General features: G+C 49.6%; 1 long non-coding RNA gene across 2 annotated transcripts in view; it reads left to right on the top strand.

Annotated features, from left to right (window-relative positions):
* Positions 1–4,950: 4,950 nt before the first annotated feature.
* LOC143773751 (uncharacterized) overlaps positions 4,951–24,891 on the top strand; it is a 168,863-nt gene continuing 148,922 nt past the window's right edge. For both annotated transcript variants that reach the window (XR_013215347.1, XR_013215348.1), the window contains exon 1: positions 4,951–5,142. This is a non-coding gene — a long non-coding RNA (uncharacterized LOC143773751). The remainder of the gene's footprint in view (positions 5,143–24,891) is intronic.

Genomic DNA, 24,891 nt, shown 5'->3' with positions numbered 1-24,891 from the left:
GGCAGAAAACTTCAGCTTCGTCTTGCCCCTGAGATAGTGCCATCAAAGTTTTTTCTGCCTGAAGTTCCAAATGAGGTTCCTCATAAAGCAAGCCCAAGGCCAGAAAAAACGCATCCACATCGCGTAACGCAGGATCCCCTGCTGGCAATGAGAAGGCCCAATCTTGAGGGTCACCCCTGAGCAAGGAAATCACAATCCTAACCTGCTGAGCAGGGTCTCCAGCTGAACGAGACTTCAGGGACAAATAAAGCTTACAATTATTTCGGAAATTCTGGAAGCTAGCTCTATTCCCTGTGAAGAACTCCGGCAAAGGAATTCTCGGCTCAGATACCGGAGCATGTACCACAAAATCTTGTAAATTTTGTACTTTCGTGATGAGATTATTCAAACCCGCAGTTACACTCTGGAGATCCATTATTGTCAGGTGCACACAGAGCATACAGAGATTAGGAGGAGAGAGAGAAAAAAGACTGCAGCAAGGCAGACTGGAGGAAAAAAAAAAAAAAAATTCCAGCAGACTTCTTATAACTCTCCTTTCTCAACCTGGGTCTTTAACACTTTATTGGCCGGTCAAACTGTCATGATCTCTGCTGGCAGAGATCATAGCAAGCCTATAGAGGGACAAGCTCTCGGAAGATGAAACTATACTGACCATGAACTAAGCCTGCCGCGCAACTAGAAATAGCCAGGTAGCATTTCCTATTTATCGCTAGATGCCCAGCTCTGGCCTAAGACCTAAATAGCTAGCAGAGGGAAATATAAGACCTGGCTCACCTCTAGAGAAATATTCCAAAGAAGACAGTAGCCCCCCACACATAACGACGGTGAGTTCAGATGAAACCACAAACGCAGCAGGAAAATAGTCTTAGCAAATTTGAGGTCCGCTTACTAGATAGCAGAAGACAGATAGTATACTTTCATGGTCAGCAGAAAAACACTAACAAAACACCATCCAGAGATTACCTTAAACTCTGGCATTAACTCATAACGCCAGAGTAGCAATCCCTGATCAACGAGAGCTTTCCAGACACAGTAACAAAACTTCAGCTGTGAACTGGAACAAATAGGCAAAACAAAACATGGACAAAAGTCCAACTTAACTAGTAGTTGTCTAGAAGCAGGAACAAGCACTGAGAGGCATCAGATAACATTGTTGACCGGCAAGAAACCACCAGAGAAATGAGCTTAAATAGCGACACCCACTACTGATGGAACTAGGTGAAACAGGAAAGAGGATGACAAGTCCAATTCCACAAGCGGCCACCGGGGGAGCCCAGAATCCAAATTCACAACACTGGGGGCTCTGGTAATTGCCCGCAGCGTCTGCTGCACGTTCTCCCCCTGCTTCCAGCAAGTCTCACTACGGCCTGCACACACACGACAACTGCGCTGCAGTTCCCTCTCCTCAGAGTTCTCCCGCGCTTCTCTGCCCCTGCTTTCGCGCGCTTTGCTTTTTATCCTCCCCTCTCCCTGCGTCACTCTGTCTCCTGTCACCTCAGCCTGGCTTCTCTCATGCCCTTCAAATCCGTCCCCCGGAACCCCGACTCCCGGCAACAATGGTTCCACCCGTCTGTACGGCTCGCCAGGTCCCCGTCCCCTACACTGGGATACTCAAATGAGCAGTCTTCAGTGGTCAAAGGCCTCTGCGCACTCTTTAAAATGAGGCATCATCAGTGATGTCTGTTTCAGGGGCTGGGTTAATCCTGCTCACCAGATAAGGTGTCGGTTGTAAATTCTGACATGTGCTCAGTATGAGCTCCCTGTGCTATATTCCTTTGAAAGCACAGTGACAGTGTGCTCCCTTGCTGGCAAGAGAAGTGACAAGCTGGCAACAGAGTGCACTGTCAGTCCAAATTGCAAGGAGGCAAAGCGGCTAGCAGGGACTAGTCCAGTCTCTGAATCAGATGCCACTGATGATGCTTCATTTCAAGGTGGAAAAATCAGCTGTGGCAGTGACCGCAGCCTCTGCCCCCTGATGACATCCCATGTGAGTATACAAAATGCACTGGCATTCTCAAACAAAACGTTGTTGGAAGTTAAAAAAAAAAAAAAAACAAGCAGACAGGATGTTATAGAGAGGGAACAGGTAGAAACTGTTTAATTAAAGTATGTTAGAAAAGTGATTACATTATTGGATTAAACAGACGTCTACTATGAAATTTACCTTCGGCTTTGGACCTCACTTTTAATTCTGCATAATGTTTATTTTATTGCTTTATAAAAAGCAGTTGATTATAAGGTTAAGCTTACATGAGCGTATAAAAAAAAAATCATGATTTTAATCTAGAAAAACAGACTATTTTCCATCTGTATTCTCATCTGTAGAGCAGCCATCTTTATACATCAGAAGCAAATAAAATCTACAAGAGCAAATACAGTGTCCTATGTTAGTAATGGAAATGTATTTGTAAAATTTGGATGCTATATGGATGATTCATATGGGATCCAATGTTTAACATTTTTTTTGCACACCCATAGACTTCAACAGGCGAGTCTCATCTGGAATACAGAAGAGATCGGTGCGTGCTGTGATCTTTCTCACACAGACATTTTCAAACTGTAATGTAACTAGCTCGATTCCATAACATTGCTCGTAGTGCTGTCTGTCTGAGGTCAGGTTTATTTTCTTTCACAGACCTCACTTGGATTGAAAATACAGTTGTGTGAATGTAGCCTGATAATACCTGATGCACTAAAGCCTATCGTAACAAGTATTAGGCCGGGTGCCCATGATCCAGTACTAGCAGCACTTTGGACGGAGCATAATTTTGCTGTGTCCAAAGTGCTGCCGTCTATTGAACGCAGCTAAATCTGCATGTATTCACTGAACCGTGCGGATTTACCGCAATACATTTCTATTGATGTCATTTCTCTTACGGAGATGTTAGAAATTGAAATGCTGCGGTCTGCAAAGACACGCTGTATGTTGGTGTCCGCGGGTGACCCACAGACGACTATGCATGCATGGTGGACATGGGATTTCTAGAAATCCCATCCACTATGCTGTAACAGCTGGACGCTGCGGGTTTGACTTTGCATAAATACGCAGCCTCAAATCCGCAACAGTTCCTTATCATGAGCACATACCCTAAAGGTACCGTCACACAGTGGCATTTTTATCGCTACGACGGCACGATTCGTGACGTTCTAGCGATATAGTTACGATCTCGCAGTGTCTGACACGCAGCAGCGATCAGGGACCCTGCTGAGAATCGTACATCGTAGCAGATCGTTTGAAACTTTCTTTCGTCGCTGGATCTCCCGCTGTCATCGCTGGATCGTTGTGTGTGACAGCGATCCAGTGATGCGTTCGCTTGTAACCAGGGTAAACATCGGGTTACTAAGCGCAGGGCCGCGCTTAGTAACCCGATGTTTACCGTGGTTACCAGCGTAAAAGTAAAAAAAAAAAAAACGTACATACTCACCATCTGATGTCCGTCAGGTCCCTTGCCGTCTGCTTCCCGCTCTGACTGTCTGCCGGCCGGAAAGTGAGAGCAGATCACAGCGGTGACGTCACCGCTGCGCTCTGCTCTCACTGTATGGCGGCACTCAGTCAGAGTGGGAAGCAGACGGCAAGGGACCTGACGGACATCAGATGGTGAGTATGTACGTTTTTTTTTTTTTTTTACTTTTACGCTGGTAACCACGGTAAACATTGGGTTACTAAGCGCGGCCCTGCGCTTAGTAACCCGATGTTTACCCTGGTTACCAGCGAACCTCGGCATTGTTGGTCGCTGGAGAGCGGTCTGTGTGACACACAACCACTTACCAACGATCACGGCCAGGTCGTATCGCTGGTCGTGATCGTTGGTAAATCGTTATGTGAGACGGTACCCTTAGGGTACTGTCACACTCTGCAACTTTCCAACGATCACTACCAGTGATACGACCTGGCCGTGATCGTTGGAAAGTCGTTGTGTGGTCGCTGGAGAGCTGTCACACAGACCGCTCTCCAGCGACCAACGATGCCGAGGGCCCCGGGTAACCAGGGTAAACATCGGGTTACTAAGCGCAGGGCCGCGCTTAGTAACCCGATGTTTACCCTGGTTACCATCGTAAAAGTAAAAAAAAAAAACACTACATACTCACATTCCGGTGTCCGTCAGGTCCCTTGCAGTCTGCTTCCCGCTCTGACTGAGTGCCACTGTAAAGTGAAAGCAGATCACAGCGGTGACGTCACCGCTGTGATCTGCTCTTACTTTCCGGCCGGCAGGAGGTGACAGGCAGAGTGGGGTGGGGGGTCTTTATTGCAGTCTATGGAGTGAATGTGATGAGCCACATAGGGGGATATCCAACAGCACAAGTTGGATGCAAAGGAGTAGGTAAGGGTTAACCCTCACATACAAAGGTGAGGAGGCAGCTGAGTACATGGTGGCGCAGAAGAGCAGTTTGAGGAGCACATAGAATATCCCATCTAAAGGCTGCATGTAGTGGAGGTGAGGGGGCACTTCACTGCTGGACCCTGTATTCAGAAGGAATACTCAGCCCAATAATTGTATCTCCTATCAGCTGCCAGGAAGATCCGGAGAGAAGCAGAAGCTGCTAATTAGCTGCTCTCCCAGCTTTCATTCCACAGTTAGTGTAAAGGAGGCATCGCAGGTGCTGCGACCTAATGCTGCCTCCTAGGTGTTATCTCGGCTCCACTTAGAAACTACCCTACTTGGCCATTATCTGCAGCAGATGGGTACTGTAGTCCCTGTCTCCCTCCTCCTGTCCTAAATGCTCCTTGCACAGGTTTCAGCAGCTCTGCAAACAAGGAGGAGCTGAGCAGCCCCGCATCCACCAATGAGAGGACGAGGACGGGGCTATAATCATAACGATTGTGAGAAAAAACAGAATGGTAGATCAGTCCCTCTCCACCCTTCTGGCTGCAAGTGTCAGCGGGCCAGACAGGAACAGTCAGAGGGCCGGATGTGGCCCCCAGGCCGCAGTTTGCCCAGGTCTGGCCTATACAGTAGATACCTAAAAGTGACATAATAGTTTTCCTTCTTCTGGATGGAAGCTAATGCTCATAGTTGGATCATAGCGGCAAGACTCCATTCTTCAGTTGAATCTCTATAATCTCCTGTTACCAACCTCCTGACTTCTGAGTTTATGTAATAATTAAGATATAGTTACTGAAATCGGAACCCGTTTTGCCAGGTAAGTGTCTTAATCCTGTTACTGGATCTTTCAATTTTTTCTTTACAATTGCTGCATTTTAAAACTAGCGGTACATGCTTATTCTAGTCAAGACTCACACGTACTATAGTTTTGCCATGCTGTAGTTTCAGCTTTTAGCTTTTAGTATTACCTCTATTTGTAAGGATAAAAATGAAGAAAAATAGGATATGTGAACAAAATGCAATCTTTGCAAATGTAAGAACACTAGAGCTTTTCACAATTAATAATGTGTTCCGGATATCAGGGGACAAGTAAAAGCAATTTGTAAAATAAACTACTCATTGGCACAGATGCTGGAAAAGAAATTTCCAAATCCATCTTCAGTTTAATACCTGGACCATTGATAGTGCTGAACGCCAAACAAAACATTGTTGCTGTATTCAGTGTCTCATCAATCATGTATATTCCATAGACTTCACTTTATTATTCCTAATTCCTCATTAGAAAATGAGCACTTTATTAATTTTTTTTTAAAGACGGTAACTTAACAATGTGGTGAATTCATAATAAAACTAACTGGAGTACATTTAATCTTCATTTCTTTGTATGAAAAAAATGTTTAAAACATTATGTTACAGAGAGCACCGGACTGGGGTCAGTGGTGTTAGTGCTTCTTTTACGATCTTGCCCCTACTATTAGATCCATTGTGACGCTAGTCACTTCTCACGACCAAGCCGTAAGTCAGAAAGGTCAGGGAGTTCAAGGTCAGAAGCCAGGAGGGTACATCATAAACAGAAGGAAGAGACAAAAGCAAAGTCAGGTAAAGTTCCGAAGTCAGGATACCGGGAGGATAACGGATCGGACCTGAAGGGGTTAAACAGGCAGATGGTCAGAACGAAGTCCAAGGTCAGGCAACAGATCAAGCATACAGAACTCAAGGCACAGGAAAGCACAAAGCACAAACCTCACAAGATGAATGTAGATCTGGCAGTGTTCTGGGAGAAGTTGCTCAGTTAAGTAGCATGGCCATTACCCGAAATAGTGAACACATGAGACAGCCGATGCCTCCCATCCACAGATTGGATAGTCAAGCTGTCAATTGACACACCAACAGCTCAGTACGCCCTCGAACCAGACTGGATGGTCATGCTGTCAATCAAAGTACTGACAGCTTTAGCACACCCCTATACCAGATTGGATGGCCGAGCTGTCAGTAACTGCATCCCAGACACCCTTAGGGGTGGAACCGTGACATCCATGTACTAGAGAGGCGTGCTGCTTTCCCTTGTTAGTCTGTCTAATCCTAATTTCTTAGATTAGAAAACAGTATCTTCCCAAAAGAGTTGTCCACTTTCATGTCAATACAACACAGGAAAAATCCGCTCCAAAATTGTTTAAAAGAATAGTCCAATTAATTCGTATGGGAAAACAATTTGCTGTTCATACGTTAAGGTTTTTGTGTCCTTTTATATTATCAGGCTTTCTAAGATGCCAAGTATTATAAAAAAGTAACGTGTACATTCTTTTTGGCTTTTTGCTAGAAAGACATTCAACGTCAGTAGGTAGTTTAAAAAGACACTCTGGCATCTTTTTGTGCGTTTTGTCAGTGTTTCTGCTTAAAAATGAAAAGTCTTCTTTGATGGTTTAAGGAATTTAAAAAAAAATCTGGAAAGCAGCCTTAAAAAATTATTTTAAAAAAATCACTAAAACACTAAACACTAAACACTAAAGGCTGTCGGAAAAACCCTTTGAAAAAGTACTCAGGAAAATTATAAAAAAAATGTTAAAAAAGCATTTCAGGTTTTTCAAAACTCCAGAGAAAAGGAGCAATTAAACCCTAATTTTATACAATCTATGAGCTGTCAGTTTAAAACATCCCTGATTAATTAACAGCAAGTAAAATAGGTTACATATTACAATATTGGCAGATAATGTGTTTTTATGTTTTGATGTGAGAATGAAGTGGTCCATTAGCATCTACTGATTGGCTGCAGGGCTCATGTGACATAACATCGTCACGTGAGCCCTGGGAAGCCCAGGATTGACATCACTGGAACGATACAGGCAACGGGGGTGAGTATAAAGTTTATTTATGCTACTAGATGGCAGCCCGATTCTAAAGAATCGGGAGTCTAGAATCCATATATACTTTATTTATTCAAATGTAAGAATAATACAATTAATAAATAATAGTAAGAAAGAACAAAAAATGGCTGCACTCACCAGCTCTTGACAATTCTTGACAGTACGGCACATTTCTGATTGGTCGCTCGCGGCAGGCGGCAACCAATCAGAAAAGTGCCGCGCACCACGAAGGCATATATCTTTGTCCACCCTGAGCGGGTGTAGGACGCTGGTGACGTCACTTATCTCCGGACATTATCTCCGGACAAAGCCACGGAAGTTGGCACAAATTGCCGGAAGTAGTATTCTAGGCAATTATATATTAGATTTTAATGTTATCAGTGTTTACCTTTGAACGTTTATATTGTATTGTCCTGTCACCAGCCATGTGTACGATTATCATCCGAAAGCCTCTCTGGAACCAATAATCACCCCATGTAAAGGTATCTTTATAAGTTAAAGATTCAGAATACTATGACTTTTATCATATCCTGAACAGTCAAGTTTTTTATGAACCGTTAAGGTTTTCTGGTTGAAGTAAAAAAAAACTCTGAGTGTTTACAGTTTGAAACCATAAAATGCTGAAAAATTATGTCATTCTTGAGTATATCACTCAATGGTGCTCATAAACGTGTCAAATTTGATCTATAATATACTTTAACATACGTTACTTTAATCTTTAATATACTTAAGAACAGGGCCCCAGACATCACACAGGGGGTCTGAAACACCGCACAGTGGTCCAAAATATCGCTGTGCTCTGCCTGGGGCCCCATATGCTGCCTGGGGCCCCTGTGCTCTGCCTGGGGCCCCATATGCTGCCTGGGGCCCCTGTGCTCTGCCTGGGGCCCCATGTTCTGCCTGGGGCCCCTGTGCTCTGCCTGGGGCCACTGTGCTCTGCCTGGGGCCCCATATGCTGCCTGGGGCCCCTGTGCTCTGCCTGGGGCCCCATATGCTGCCTGGGGCCCCTGTGCTCTGCCTGGGGCCACTGTGCTCTGCCTGGGGCCCCATGTTCTGCCTGGGTCCACTGTGCTCTGCCTGGGGCCCCATAGGCTGCCTGGGGCCCCTGTGCTCTGCCTGGGGCCACTGTGCTCTGCCTGGGGCCCCATATGCTGCCTGGGGCCCCTGTGCTCTGCCTGGGGCCCCATATGCTGCCTGGGGCCCCTGTGCTCTGCCTTGGGCCCCTGTGCTCTGCCTGGGGCCCCTGTGCTCTGCCTGGGGCCACTGTGCTCTGCCTGGGGCCCCATATGCTGCCTGGGGCCCCTGTGCTCTGCCTGGGGCCCCATATGCTGCCTGGGGCCCCTGTGCTCTGCCTGGGGCCACTGTGCTCTGCCTGGGGCCCCATAGGCTGCCTGGGGCCCCTGTGTTCTGCCTGGGACCACTGTGCTCTGCCTGGGGCCCCATATGCTGCCTGGGGCCCCTGTGCTCTGCCTGGGGCCACTGTGCTCTGCCTGGGGCCCCATATGCTGCCTGGGGCCCCTGTGCTCTGCCTGGGAGTAGGACACTGGTGACGTCACTTATCTCCGGACATTAGCTCCGGACATTAGCTCCGGACATTAGCTCCGGACATTAGCTCCGGACATTATCTCCGGACATTAGCTCCGGACAAAGCCACGGAAGTTGGCACAAATTGCAGGAAGTAGTATTCTAGGCAATTATATATTAGATGGGCATTTCCTGAAGGAAATACATGGTGCTTGAACAGCGCTACCAGCTTTACAGCAGCACTTTTCACACACGGGACTGGGGGGCGCGCTTACTTTTGCACCCGGGGCGCACTTACTTTTGCACCCGGGGGCGCACTTACTTTTGCACCCGGAGGCGCACTTACTTTTGCACCCGGGGGCGCACTTACTTTTGCACCCGGGGGCGCACTTACTTTTGCACCCGGGGGCGCACTTACTTTTGCACCCGGGGGCGCACTTACTTTTGCACCCGGGGGCGCACTTACTTTTGCACCCGGGGGCGCACTTACTTTTGCACCCGGGGGCGCACTTACTTTTGGGGCCGCACTTACTTTTGGTGGGCGGTGCTCCTCGGCTTCCGATTTGGTTGGTGGGGCCCCTCGTCCTCCGATTTGGTGGGTGGGGACCCTCGGCCTCCGATTTGGTGGGCGGGGACCGGCCTCCGATTTGGTGGGTGGGGACCCTCGGCCTCCGATTTGGTGGGCGGGGACCCTCGACCTCCGATTTGGTGGGCGGGGACCCTCGACCTCCGCTTTGGTGGGCGGGGCCCCTCGGGCGCCGATTTGGTGGGCGGGGCCCCTCGGCCTCCGATTTGGTGGGCGGGGCCCCTCGGCCTCCAATTTGGTTTGTGGGGCCCCTCGGCCTCCGATTTGGTGGGCGGGGACCCTCGGCCTCCAATTTGGTGGGCGGGGACCCTCGGCCTCCGATTTGGTGGGTGGGGACCCTCGGCCTCCGATTTGGTGGGCGGGGCCCCTCGGCCTCCGATGTGGTGGGCGGGGCCCCTTGGCCTCCGCTTTGGTGGGCGGGGCCGGGCCCCTCGGCCTCCGCTTTGGTGGGCGGGGCCGCTCGGCCTTCGATTTGGTGGGCGGGGCTCCTCGGCCTCCGATTTGGTTGGCGGGGCCCCTCGGCCTCCGATTTGGTTGGTGGGGCACCTCGGCCTCCAATTTGGTGGGCGGGGACTCTCGGCCTCCGATTTGGTGGGCGGGGACCCTCGGCCTCCGATTTGGTGGGCGGGGACCCTCGGCCTCCGATTTGGTGGGCAGGGACCCTCGGCCTCCGATTTGGTGGGCAGGGACCCTCGGCCTCCGATTTGGTGGTCGGGGCCCCTCGGCCTCCGCTTTGGTGGGCGGGGCCCCTCGGCCTCCGATTTGGTGGGCGGGGTCCCTCTGCCTCCGATTTGGTGTGTGGGGACCCTCGGCCTCCGCTTTGGTGGGCGGGGCCCCTCGGCCTTCGATTTGGTGGGCGGGGCCCCTCGGCCTTCGATTTGGTTGGTGTGGACCCTCGGCCTCCGATTTGGTGGGCGGGGACCCTCGGCCTCCGATTTGGTGGGCTGGGACCCTCGGCCTCCGATTTGGTGGGCGGGGACCCTCGGCCTCCGATTTGGTGGGCGGGGCCCATCGGCCTCCGATGTGGTGGGCATGGCCCCTCGGCCTCCGATTTGGTGGGCGGGGACCCCTGGCCTCCGATTTGGTGGGCGGGGCCCCTCGGCCTCCGATTTGGTGGGCGGGGACCCTCGGCCTCCGATTTGGTGGGTGGGGACCCTCGGCCTCCGATTTGGTGGGCGGGGACCCTCGGCCTCCGATTTGGTGGGCGGGGACCCTCGGCCTCCGATTTGGTGGGCGGGAACCCTCGGCCTCCGATTTGGTGGGCGGGGCCCCTCGGCCTCCGATTTGGTGGGCGGGGCCCCTCGGCCTCCGATGTGGTGGTCGGGGCCCCTCGGCCTCCGCTTTGGTGGGCGGGGCCCCTCGGCCTTCGATTTGGTGGGCGGGGCCCCTCGGCCTCCGATTTGGTTGGTGTGGACCCTCGGCCTCCGATTTGGTGGGCGGGGACCCTCGGCCTCCGATTTGGTGGGCTGGGACCCTCGGCCTCCGATTTGGTGGGCGGGGACCCTCGGCCTCCGATTTGGTGGGCGGGGCCCATCGGCCTCCGATGTGGTGGGCATGGCCCCTCGGCCTCCGATTTGGTGGGCGGGGACCCCGGCCTCCGATTTGGTGGGCGGGGCCCCTCGGCCTCCGATTTGGTGGGCGGGGCCCCTCGGCCTCCGATTTGGTGGGCGGGGCCCCTCGGCCTCCGATTTGGTGGGCGGGGCCCCTCGGCCTCCGATTTGGTGGGCGGGGACCCTCGGCCTCCGATTTGGTGGGCGGGGACCCTCGGCCTCCGATTTGGTGGGTGGGAACCCTCGGCCTCCGATTTGGTGGGCGGGGCCCCTCGGCCTCCGATTTGGTGGGCGGGGCCCCTCGGCCTCCGATGTGTTTGTCTGGGCCCCTCGGCCTCCGCTTTGGTGGGCGGGGCCGGGCCCCTCAGCCTCCGCTTTGGTGGGCAAGGCTGCTCAGCCTTCTATTTGTTGGGCGGGGCTCCTCGGCCTTCGATTTGGTTGGCGGGGCCCCTCGGCGTCCGATTTGGTTGGCGGGGCCCCTTATCCTCCGATTTGGTGGGCGGGGACTCTCGGCCTCCGATTTGGTGGGCGGGGACCCTCGGTCTCCGATTTGGTGGGCGGGGCCCCTCGGCCTCCGATTTGGTTGGCGGGGCCGCTCGGCCTTCGATTTGGTGGGCGGGGCTCCTCGGCCTCCGATTTGGTTGGCGGGGCCCCTCGGCCTCCGATTTGGTTGGCGGGGCCCCTCGGCCTCCGATTTGGTGGGCGGGGACTCTCGGCCTCCGATTTGGTGGGCGGGGACCCTCGGTCTCCGATTTGGTGGGCGGGGCCCCTCGGCCTCCGCTTTGGTGGGCGGGGTGTTGTGAAATTGGATTTTGGGCTCCCCCGGTGGCCACTGGTGGAATTGAACTTGTGTGCATCATCCCCTCTGTTCACCTGTTCCCATCAGGATGTGGGAGTCGCTATTTAACCTTGCTCCTCTGTCACTTCCATGCCGGTCAACATTGTAATCAGAAGCCTTTCTGTGCATGTTCCTGCTACCAGACAACTTCCAGCTAAGTCGGACTTTTGTCCTTGTTTGTTTTTTGCATTTTGTTCCAGTTCACAGCTGCAGTTTAGTTTCTGTGTCTGGAAAGCTCTTGTGATCTGAAATTGCCACTCTGATGTTATGAGTTAATACTAGAGTCTTAAAGTAATTTCAGGATGGTGTATTGATAGGGTTTTCAGCTGACCATGAAAGTACCCTTTCTGTCTTCCAGCTATCTAGTAAGCGGACCTCGATTTTGCTAAACCTATTTTCATACTACGTTTGTCATTTTCATCTTAAATCACCGCCAATATATGTGGGGGCCTCTGTCTGCCTTTCGGGGAAATTTCTCTAGAGGTGAGCCAGGACTATATTTTCCTCTGCCAGGATTAGTTAGTCCTCCGGCCGGCGCTGGGCGTCTAGGGATAAAACGCAGGCTACGCTACCCGGCTACTGTTAGTTGTGCGGCAGGTTTAGTTCATGGTCAGTTTAAGTTTCCATCCTTCCAAGAGCTAGTTCCTATGTATGCTGGGCTATGTTCTCTTGCCATTGAGAACCATAACAGCGGGGCCGCTCGGCCTTCGATTTGGTGGGCGGGGCTCCTCGGCCTCCGATTTGGTTGGCGGGGCCCCTCGGCCTCCGATTTGGTGGGCGGGGACTCTCGGCCTCCGATTTGGTGGGCGGGGACCCTCGGCCTCCGATTTGGTGGGCGGGGACCCTCGGCCTCCGATTTGGTGGTCGGGGACCCTCGGCCTCCGCTTTGGTGGGCGGGGCCCCTCAGCCTCCGATTTGGTGGGTGGGGTCCCTCTGCCTCCGATTTGGTGTGCGGGGACCCTCGGCCTCCGCTTTGGTGGGCGGGGACCCTCGGCCTCCGATTTGGTGGGCGGGGACCCTCGGCCTCCGATTTGGTGGGCGGGGACCCTCGGCCTCCGATTTGGTGGGCGGGGCCCATCGGCCTCCGATTTGGTGGGCGGGGCCCATCGGCCTCCGATGTGGTGGGCGGGGCCCCTCGGCCTCCGATTTGGTGGGCGGGGACCCCCGGCCTCCAATTTGGTGGGTGGGGCCCCTCGGCCTTCGATTTGTTGGGAGGGGCTCCTCGGCCTTCGATTTGGTTGGCGGGGCCCCTCGGCCTCCGATTTGGTTGGCGGCGCCCCTTATCCTCCGATTTGGTGGGCGGGGACTCTCGGCCTCCGATTTGGTGGGCGGGGACCCTCGGCCTCCGATTTGGTGGGCGGGGCCCCTCGGCCTCCAATTTGGTGGGCGGGGCCCCTCGGCCTCCGATTTGGTGGGCGGGGCCCCTCGGCCTCCGATTTGGTGGGCGGGGCCCCTCGGCCTCCGATGTGGTGGGCGGGGCCCCTCGGCCTCCGCTTTGGTGGGCGGGGCCGGGCCCCTTGGCCTCCGCTTTGGTGGGCGGGGCCGCTCGGCCTTCGATTTGGTGGGCGGGGCTCCTCGGCCTCCGATTTGGTGGGCGGGGCCCCTCGGCCTCCGATTTGGTTGGCGGGGCCCCTCGGCCTCCGATTTGGTGGGCGGGGACTCTCGGCCTCCGATTTGGTGGGTGGGGACCCTCGGCCTCAGATTTGGTGGGCGGGGACCCTCGGCCTCCGATTTGGTGGGCAGGGACCCTCGGCCTCCGATTTGGTGGTCGGGGACTCTCGGCCTCCGCTTTGGTGGGCGGGGCCCCTCGGCCTCCGATTTGGTGGGCGGGGTCCCTCTGCCTCCGATTTGGTGTGCGGGGACCCTCGGCCTCCGCTTTGGTGGGCGGGGCCCCTCGGCCTTCGATTTGGTGGGCTGGGCCCCTCGGCCTCCGATTTGGTTGGTGTGGACCCTCGGCCTCCGATTTGGTGGGCGGGGACACTCGGCCTCCGATTTGGTGGGCGGGGACCCTCGGCCTCCGATTTGGTGGGCGGGGACCCTCGGCCTCCGATTTGGTGGGCGGGGCCCATTGGCCTCCGATGTGGTGGGCGGGGCCCTTCGGCTTCCGATTTGGTGGGCGGGGACCGCCGGCCTCCGATTTGGTGGGCGGGGCCCCTCGGCCTCCGATTTGGTGGGCGGGGACCCTCGGCCTCCGATTTGGTGGGCGGGGACCCTCGGCCTCCGATTTGGTAGGCGGGGCCCCTCGGCCTCCAATTTGGTGGGCGGGGACCCTCGGCCTCCGATTTGGTGGGCGGGGACCCTCGGCCTCCAATTTGGTGGGCGGGGACCCTCGGCCTCCGATTTGGTGGGCGGGGACCCTCGGCCTCCGATTTGGTGGGCGGGGACCCTCGGCCTCCGCTTTGGTGGGTGGGGCCCGTCGGCCTCCGATTTGGTGGACGGGGCCCCTCGGCCTCCGATTTGGATGGTGTGGACCCTCGGCCTCTGATTTGGTGGGCGGGGACCCTCGGCCTCCGATTTGGTGGGCGGGGCCCCTCGGCCTCCGATTTGGTGGGCGGGGCCCCTCGGCCTCCGATGTGGTGGGCGGGGCCCCTCGGCCTCCGATTTGGAGGGTGGGGACCCTCGGCCTCCAATTTGGTGGGCGGGGCCCCTCGGCCTCCGATTTGGTGGGCGGGGACCCTCGGCCTCCAATTTGGTGGGCGGGGACCCTCGGCCTCCGATTTGGTGGGCGGGGACCCTCGGCCTCCGATTTGGTGGGCGGGGACCCTCGGCCTCCGATTTGGTGGGCGGGGCCCCTCGGCCTCCGATGTGGTGGTCGGGGCCCCTCGGCCTCTGCTTTGGTGGGCGGGGCCGGGCCCCTCGGCCTCCGCTTTGGTGGGCGGGGCCGCTCGGCCTTCGATTTGGTGGGCGGGGCTCCTCGGCCTCCGATTTGGTTGGCGGGGACCCTCGGCCTCCGATTTGGTGTGTGCTCTGCCTGGGGCCACTGTGCTCTGCCTGGGGCCCCATATGCTGCCTGGGGCCCCTGTGCTCTGCCTGGGGCCCCATATGCTGCCTGGGGCCCCTGTGCTCTGCCTGGGGCCCCTGTGCTCTGCCTGGGGCCCCATGTTCTGCCTGGGGCCCCTGTGTTCTTCCTGGGGCCACTGTGCTCTGCCTGGGTGTAGGACACTGGTGACGTCACTTATCTCCGGACATTAGCTCCGGACATTAGCTACGGACATTAGCTCCGGACAATAGCTCCGGACAAAGCCACGGAAGTTGGCACAAATTGCAGGAAGTAGTATTCTAGGCAATTATATATTAGATGTAGGGGAATATTGTATTGAGAAGAGTTTGTCCAATTAGTGGACAACCCCTTTAAGTCATAAGCTACACTATTATTAGGAAAGTCCTAGTGACTTGTTTTACATATGGAACATACTTTAATGCCTGTAATATAATATCATGCATACATTACAATATATAGCACAATACTGATTCATTTCTAATGCAAAATAATTAGCTACATGATGACATATACCGTAGAATAATAGAATATTTATAACAAATAATATAGATATATAATGCAAGCTGTACACATTCAATAAATACGAAAAACAAAGTGTTAGGCTACGTTCACATTTGCGTTGTTGTGTGTTGCGTCGGCGACGCATTGGCGACGCAACGCACAACGCATGCAAAACGCATTGTTTTGTGACACATGCGTCCTTTTTTTGCATGATTTTGGACGCAAAAAAAATGCAACTTGCTGCGTCCTCTGCGCCCTGACGCGTGCGCCCAAAAAGACGTATGTGTCACAAAACGCAACACAACGCATGTCCATGCTCCCCCATGTTAAATATAGGGGCGCATGACGCATGCGGCGACGCTGCAGCGCCTGACGCTGCGGCACACAACGCTAATGTGAACGTAGCCTTAATAAGTAGTGATAAAATCACAATAACGCAAATTTAAGAATCAATATATAGCCACTCGGAGGTAAATTAAGCTATTGACAGGCATTTGTTGATACATAAAGAAATAAAGTGGCGCTGATATCTTTAAAAACATGTTTAGAACTGCTGCAAATCTAGATACCAACCACAAGGAAATCAAGAAACATGTAAATGATTATAGTAGATTTGCGCAGAAAAAAAACAAGGATTGAAAAAAAAGGCTGTTTATTTGGCATAAGACAAATAAAAATACAATTAATAGATAGAGACTAGCAGTGATAACAATTGGTTGCAACTCGCCCAATGATAAGAATAGATGCTGGAGCAATTGCTGGAAGAAGCAAAAAAAAATGATTAGTATGGGCAATAGGTGATCCACAGGTGCTAGCAGGTATTGTACATAGCCCAATGATTAAAGGCTGTAAAGAAATTATGATTACGGTAATTAAGCAGAGAAAGGCAATAAGTGGATAGCCAGGACAACACAGTCCAAAAACCTATATACATATAACCAAATGGAATTCCCCGAGATGCTGCAAACGTGTTGGATGTTTGGTCCTCTCTGCTACCCTTACTCCTATCCAGCATCGGTCACGCGGCATCACGTGATCCACCATGTCACACAACATATTGCAGCATTGGCTGTAACGATCTCCTATGGTGTCGCATTGACCTGCAACATGCTGTGACTGCAATACGGAGTCTCAACTGTTGCCAAAAGTGTTCGATTTTTGTCACTAATTGCCTGTCGCATGCACACTCGCCATTGGCTTCATTGCACTCGCCCGCAACATACGATTTATCTGCAACTTGGAAATTTTATTTCCAGAATATTCACAGCACTAAAACAGTCGTACAGCAAGTCGTGATTTTCTCGCGAGACATTTCCGAGAAGTGCTGCTGTGTGCAGTCTTATATACATTTTTTTACAATATAAAAACGTGGTTTGAAACAAGGCTAAGAATATTTAAAAAAAATAGTGATAACTTATTTATATCAATTAACAAAATGCAAAGTGAATTAATAAAAGAGAAATCTAAATCATATTAATATTTGATGCTGTTTGCCTTGAAAACAGCATCAATTGTTCTAGGTACACTTGCACAAAGTCAGGGATTATAGTCAGGTGTATGGCCAACCAGTTATACCAAACAGGCGATAATGATCATATTTTTCATATGTAGGTTAAAACATAACCATTAACTGAAACAGAAACAGGTTTGTAAGAGGTTTAATACTGGATGATGCCCCAGTGGCCACTCACACACAGTATGATGCTCCCATACTTTCCAGCACAGTATGATGCCCCCATATCCCACCATACAGTATGACACTCCCAACAGTCCCCTCACACAGTATGAGGTTATTATTATGACCTGAAAGTCTTTGCAGGGCCATCAGTCTCTACTCAGACACAATGCTGGAGAAGGCATATGACGGCTCCCTGACCACCAGAATATTCTACTATATCTGTGTTCTGAAGTCAAAAATACAGTTGAAGTTGGTAAATACTCCTGACTTACAGGAACAGGCTTCTGACCGTTGGGAACCCCAGCAGTCTTGACAATGGTAGCCCTAGTTTGTGACAATATGGAGCAGGAGTGCGTATATTTGACTTCAGACTATGGGACTGCTTGAAATAGTGCAGCACGTAGCTCAGCTTCCTAGAGTAGTCCCATAGACAATGAATAGAGCAGAACTCAAGCATGTGTACCTCCATTTAGTTCACGTGAGGTGCTGAGGAGCCGTTTTTTTGGAATTCAAAGGCTCCTGCAGTTGAGGTCCCATCAATGGTGCTGAGGTTGCACATGCAAAACTCTCCTCCAATCAGGGCAAAGCCAGGTTTGTGGGTTCCAGAACCCCAATCTCAGCATAGTAGGGTGTCCCAAAAGTCTGGACCTCAGCAATAACTAAAGCCTCCCTTTTCCTATGGATAGAGGATATTTTTTTATTATGGCAATACTTTAATGACTAGAATATAAATGTCAAGAATAACTGTAGACAGTGTTCATTTACTTCATTATTTATTAGGTTGTGAATCCATGTTTTCTATTGAAAGCTGACTGCTTATTTTACAAAGTGATTCTCGCTACCTTTTGGGGCTGTTAAAAATATTACTTGTGGAACTTATAATATGAACTCAGGGTGGCAGTAACGTTACATAGTTAGTGATGTCTTCCATTCTTTTTAGCCTGGTTTCAGCTTATTCGCTGCGCTTTATGGTGACTGGTGTAAATGTATTCATTTGTTTTACTTACTTATGTAGCTGTATTATAATCCACAGCGATGTACAGACAAATGAAAATTGATAAATTAGTAAATGAAAAATTGGAATAAATTAACATTTAAAAGGGACTCTGTCAGTAAGTTTTTGCCATGCCATATGCACCATAATGTAGGAGCAGAGACCCTGATTGCAGTGATATGTTGTCACTGATTTGTGTTTTGCTGTATTACTGCAATCAGTATTTTATCAGCAGGAGATTATCAGTACAGGACAACTGGCCTCTTGCTGCCTAGTCCAATCACGCCCTCCAGAAACTCTGTCAGGCCATGTGCACACGTTCAGTATTTTTCGCGTTTTTTCACGTTTTTTCGCTATAAAAACGTGATAAAAACGTGAAAAAAACGCGAAAAAAACGCGAAAAAAACGCTTACATATGCCTCCTATTATTTACAGTGTATTCCGCATTTCTTGTGCAAATGTTGCATTTTTTTCTGCGAAAAAATCGGATCGCGGAAAAAAAAGCAACATGTTCATTAAATTTGCGGAATTGCGGGGATTCCGCACACCTAGGAATGCATTGATCTGCTTACTTTCCGCATGTGGCTATGCCCACCATGCGGGAAGTAAGCAGATCATGTGCGGTTGGTACCCAGGGTGGAGGAGAGGAGACTCTCCTCCACGGACTGGGCACCATATAATTGGTAAAAAAAAAATAGTAATATACTCACCTTCGATGGCCCCCGGACTCTTCCCGCCTCTCAGGTGCATGCTGCCGCTTCCGTTCCTATAGATGTTGTGTGTGAAGGACCTGCGATAACGTCGCGGTCACATGACCGCGATGATGTCGCGGTCACGTGACCGCGACGTCATCGAAGGTCCTGCACACACACACCATCTATAGGAACGGACGCCGCTGAGGAGATTGGCTGTCTGCAGGTGAGTATAACCATTTTTTTTATTTTTTTTATTATTTTTAAACATTCTATCTTTTACTATTGATGCTGCATAGGCAGCATCTATAGTAAAAAGTTGGTCACACTTGTCAAACACTATGTTTGACAAGTGTGACCAACCTGTCAGTCAGTTTTCCAAGCGATGCTACAGATTGCTTGGAAAACTTTAGCATTCTGCAAGCTAATTTCGCTTGCAAAATGCTAAAAAAAACGCGAAAAAACCGGGAAAAAAAACGCAAAAAAAAATATGCGGATTTCTTGCAGAAAATTTCCGGTTTTCTTCAGGAAATTTCTGCAAGAAATCCTGACGTGTGCATATACCCTCACTGTGCAATGTACACAGAAAGCTGTGGTGAGGGCAAGGTTATGCACAGCTCAAAAACTGATAGAGGGCAAAGAAAAGGCTGAGATATTAAACAAGCACTGCTGATCTGTGTTCATCAGTGAACTGATTGACAGGAATCATTCAACAAGGCAAAAATCAAAACTCACCACCTGATAACTAGTTTAACATAAGAAGTATTCCTGCGTCTGACCAAAATAAACATTGACAAACCCCCAGCTCATATAGCCTTCATCCACGGATACAAAGGGAATTGAGCTCAGAATTTGACAAAAAAGGGGAGAAGCCAGGTCAAAACGCAATACATAAAGTGTACATGCACATATTGATTTCTAACTGTATTTCAAAATGAGACATTTAGCAAACAATTGATCAATTCTTTGAGCCACTCCGCCACGTCAAGGCATTCTCATAATGGGGCAGTCCTACTCTACGTTTTTTTATATTCGCTGTGCCATAAAGGCCTCCTAAATGTATTTAAAGCAAGATCACATTAAATGCAAACTGTACCTGAAGCATTTCTGAATCACTCCCATGGCGCCAGAAAGGGCAAATGCAGATAAAGGTTGACCAGGTCCAGACTTAGACATTTCAGGTCCAACCTCCACACTGCCCAACCAGCACCATAGATAAAGGGTGAGACAGGCTGAGACACAGGTGCACAATTAAACTGAGCCTAGGGCAGGGCAGGGCTGCTGTATGTGTGTACAGCAGCCTATCAATCATAGTGTGGAGGTTGGACCTGAAATGTCTATGTCTGGACCTGGTCAACCTTTATCTGTGTTTGCCCTTTCTGGCGCCATGGGAGTGATTCAGAAATGCTTCAGGTACAGCTTGCATTTAATGTGGTCTTGCTTTTAATACATTTAGGAGGCCTTTATGGCACAGCGAATATAAAAACATAAAGTAGGACTGCACCATTATGAGAATGCCTTGACGTGGCGGGGTGGCTCAAAGAATTGATCAATTGTTTGCTAAATGTCTCATTTTGAAATAGAGTTAGAAATCAATATGGGCATGTGCACTTTATGTATTGCGTTCTGACCATAAGAAGAGCTGGAATCGTCCCTCTTTTGCTCAGAATTTGACAGACCACTGTATCTCATCTTTTTAGAGTCTCCTGTAACAGGCTTGGTGCCACAGGATTGAATGACTGACGTGGTACCAATATTTGAGAAAGGTAAGAAAGTGGATCAAGGCAACTACAGTCCGGTAAGCCTGACATCAGTAGTGTGCAAAGTTTTTGAGGGCATTATAAGAGATGCCTGCAGAAACATATTGCAGAGAATCTATATATATAATTGTCTAAGGGGTACTTCCATCTGTCTGTCTGCAACTTCCGTCACGGAAATCCGGCGTCGCTGATTGGTCTCGCCAGCTGCCTGTCCAGGCTGCCGCGACCAATCAGCGACGGCCACAGTCCGGCTGAGACTTAGTCCCTCCCTACTTTCGTCCAGTCAGTGCCTGGCACCCGCACCATACTCCCCTCCAGTCAGCGCTCACACAGGGTTAATGACAGCATTAACGGATCGCGTTATGCTGCGGTGTAACGCAGTCCATTAACGCTGCTATTAACCCTGTGTGACCCACTTTTTACTATTGATGCTGCCTATGCAGCATCAATAGTAAAAAGATCTAATGTTATAAATAAAAAACCAAAAAACCTGCTATTCTCACCTTCCGTCTCACGAGACCGCTAAGTCATCTGGGCAATTTCGCAATGCACCCTGGGAATGGAAGCTGGCGGAAGCCGCGCGCGCATCGACACAGCTTCGCTGGACGCCGTAGGGTGAGTATGTAACTATTTTTTATTTTAATTATTTTTCTTAACAGGGATATGGTGCCCACACTGCTATATACTACGTGGGCTATGTTATATACTGCGTGGCTGCTATATACTACATGGCCAGTGTTAGATACTGTGTGGGCTGTGTTATATACTATGTGTGCTGTGTTATATACTGCGTGGGCTGTGCTATATATTACGTGTGCAGTGTTATATACTGCATGGCCTGTGTTATATACTGCATGGGCTGTACTATATATTACATGGGCAGTGTTATATACTGCGTGGCCTGTGTTATATACTGCGTGGGCTGTGTTATATACTGCGTGGGCTGTGCTATATATTATGTGGGTAGTGTTATATATTATGTGGCCTGTGTTATATACTACATGGGCTGTTATATACTGCGTGGGCTTTGTTATATACTACGTGGGCTGTGTTATATACTGCATGGGTTGTGCTATATACTATGTGGGCAGTGTTATATACTACGTGGCTGCTATATACTACGTGGACAGTGTTATATACTAAGTGGCCAATATTATATACTGCGTGGGCTGTGTTATATACTGTTTGGTACATGGCCTGTGCTATATACTATGTGGCTGCTATATACATACATACATATTCAAGAATACCCGATGCGTTAGAATCAGGCTACCATCTAGTAATATAATAACTGACAACCAGCATGGATTCAAGAAAGATAGGCTGTGTCTAACCAATATGTTGGGTTTCTATGGAGGTAAGTGCAAATCTGGATGTTGGTAATGCTGCTGATGTGATTTCTCTGGACTTTGCAAAGGTATTTAATACAGCACCACCTACAGTGAGGGAAATAAGTATTTGATCCCTTGCTGATTTTGTAAGTTTTCCCACTCACAAAGACATGAACAGTCTATAATTTTAAGGGTAGGTTAATTTTAACATTGAGAGACAGAATATCAAAAATAAAATCCAGAAAATCACATTGTATAAATTGTATAAATTTATTTGCATTTTTCAGTGAGAGATAAGTATTTGATCCCCTACCAACCATTAAGAGTTCTGGCTTCTTCAGACCAGTTAGGCGCTCCTAATCAACTCTTTACCTGCATTAAAGACAGCTGTCTTACATTGTCACCTTTATAAAAGACTCTTGTCCACAGACTCAATTAATCAGACTATAACCTCTACAACATGGGCAAGACCAAAGAGCTTTATATGGATGTCAGGGACAAGATCATACACTTGCACAAAGCTGGAATTGGCTACAAAACCATAAGTAAGGCGCTGGGTGAGAAGGACACAACTGTTGGTGCAATAGTAAGAAAATGGAAGAAATGCAAAGTGACTGTCAATCGACATAAATCTGGGGCACCATGCAAAATCTCACCTCATTGTTTATCCTTGATCTTGACGAAGGTGAGAGATCAGCCTAAAACTACATGGGGGGGAATTTTTTAATGATCTCAAGGCAGCTGGGACCAGTCACAAAGAAAACCATTGGTTATGCTGTAAAGGTTTAAATACCAGCAGTGCCCGCAAGGTCCCCTGCTCAAGAAGGCACATGTGCCTATGATCCAAAGAACACCGTCCCCACTGTCAAGCATGGAGGTGGAAACATTATGTTTTGGGGGTGTTTGTCTGCTAAGGGCTCAGGACTACTTCACCACATCAATGGGAGAATGGATGGAGCCATGTACTGTAAAATCCTGAGTGACAACCTCCTTCCCTCCACCAGTACATTCAAAATTGTTCATGGCTGGGTCTTCCAGCAAAACAATGACCCAAAACATACAGCTAAGGCAACAAAATAGTGGGTCAAAAAGAAGCACATTAAGGTCATGGAGTGGCCTAGCCAGTCTCCAGACCTTAATCCCATAGAAAACTTATGGAGGGAAATGAAACTCCGAGTTGCCAAGCGACAACCTCAAAATATTAATGATTTAGAGATGATCTGCAAAGAGGAGTGGACCAAAATTCCCCCTGACATGTGGGCAAACCTCATCAACAACTACATCTGACTGCTGTGCTTGCCAACAAGGGTTCTGCCACCAAGTATTAAGTCTTGTTTTCCAGAAGGATCAAATACTTATTTCTCACTGCAAAATGCAAATACATTTATGTCATTGATACAATGTGATTTTCTGGATTTTATTTTTGATATTCTATTTCTCAATATTAACATTAACCTACACTTAAAATTATAGACTGATCATCTCTTTGTCAGTGGGCAAGCTTACAATATCAGCAAGAGATCAAATACTTATTTCCCCCCTGCATAAGAGCCTTATACTGAAGCTACACAAGCAGGGACTAGGGGACACTATATGCAAATTGATAAAGATCTGGCTGATTGGCAAGATTTACTTTGCAAATTATGGTGGAAAATAAGTTTTTGGTCATTAGCAAAAGTTCATCTCAATATTTTGTTATATATCCTTTTTTGGCAATGACAGAGGTCAAACGTTTTCTGTAAATCTTCACAAGGGTGGCACACACTATTGGTAGTATGTTGGCTCATTCCTTCATGCAGATCTCCTCTATAGCAGTGATGTTTGGGGCCTGTTGCTGGGCAACATGGACTTTCAACTCCCTCCAAAGGTTTTCTATGGGGTTGAGATCTGGAGACTAGTCCACTCCAGGACCTTCATATGCTTTTTACAAAGCCACTCCTTCATTGCCCTGATGGTGTGCTTGGGATCATTATCATGCTGAAAGACCCATCCACGTTTCATCTTCAGTGCCCTTGGTGATGGAAGTAGGTTTGCACTAAAAATGTCACTATTAGTGTTGAGCGATACCGTCCGATACTTGAAAGTATCGGTATCGGAAAGTATCGGCCGATACCGGCAAAGTATCGGATCTAATCCGATACCGATACCCGATACCAATACAAGTCAATGGGACACCAAGTATCGGACGGTATCCTGTATGGTTCCCAGGGTCTGAAGGAGAGGAAACTGTCCTTCAGGCCCTGGGATCCATATCAATTGATATTAATCCCGATACCGATTCCCGATACCACAAAAGTATCGGATCTCGGTATCGGAATTCCGATACCCGCAAGTATCGGCCGATACCCGATACTTGCGGTATCGGAATGCTCAACACTAGTCACTATACATGGCTCCATTCATTCTTTCATGTGCAAGGATCAGTCATCCTGGTCCCTTTGCAGAGAAACAGCCCCAAAGCATGATGTTGCCACGCCCATGCTTCACAGTAGGTATGGTGTTCTTTAGATGCAACTCAGCATTCTGTCTCCTCCAAACATGACGAGTTTTGTTTATACCAAATAGTTCTACTTTGGTTTCATGAGACCTTATAATATTCTCCCAATTCTCTTCTGGATAATCCATATGCTCTCTATCAAACTTCAGATGGGCCCGGACATGTACTGGCTTAAGCAGAGGGACATGTCTGGGACTGCAGGATCTGAGTCCCTGGCGGAGCAGTGTGTTACTGATGGTAGCCTTTGTTACAGAGGTCCCAGCTCTATGCAGGTCATTCACTAGGTCCCGCTGTGTGGTTCGGGGCTTTTTGCTCACCATTCTTGTGATCATTTTGACACCACAGGGTGAGATCTTGCGTTAAGCCCCAGATCGAGGGAGATTATCAGTGGTCTTGTATGTCTTCCATTTTCCACCCAACTTTCCACACAAACTTGCCTCTGCTCCTAGCATTCACATGGTATGTTCATCCACCCAGCTCTCCTGCTCTGTCTGTCTATGAAGTGCATATAGTACATCACCCAACTTTCCACACAGACTTGCCTCTGCTCCTAGCATTCACATGGTATGTCTTTCAACTAACCCCAGCTTTACCCCAGTTTTATTTATGACCTTGTTTACTTTGGCTTGACTATATGCATCTGGTCCACTCTTAATTCTCTGACCAAGATGAACAGAGACCACTCCTCTCTGCTTCACACCTGAATACACTTTGTAGCACATATATTGCATAGCTCAAGTCTTCAAAGAC

Source organism: Ranitomeya variabilis, chromosome 5 (genome assembly GCF_051348905.1).
Source record: "Ranitomeya variabilis isolate aRanVar5 chromosome 5, aRanVar5.hap1, whole genome shotgun sequence".
Lineage (NCBI taxonomy): Eukaryota > Metazoa > Chordata > Amphibia > Anura > Dendrobatidae > Ranitomeya > Ranitomeya variabilis.
Note: the sequence above shows the minus strand (reverse complement) of the source record. Positions and strands in the feature narration are given on the sequence as shown.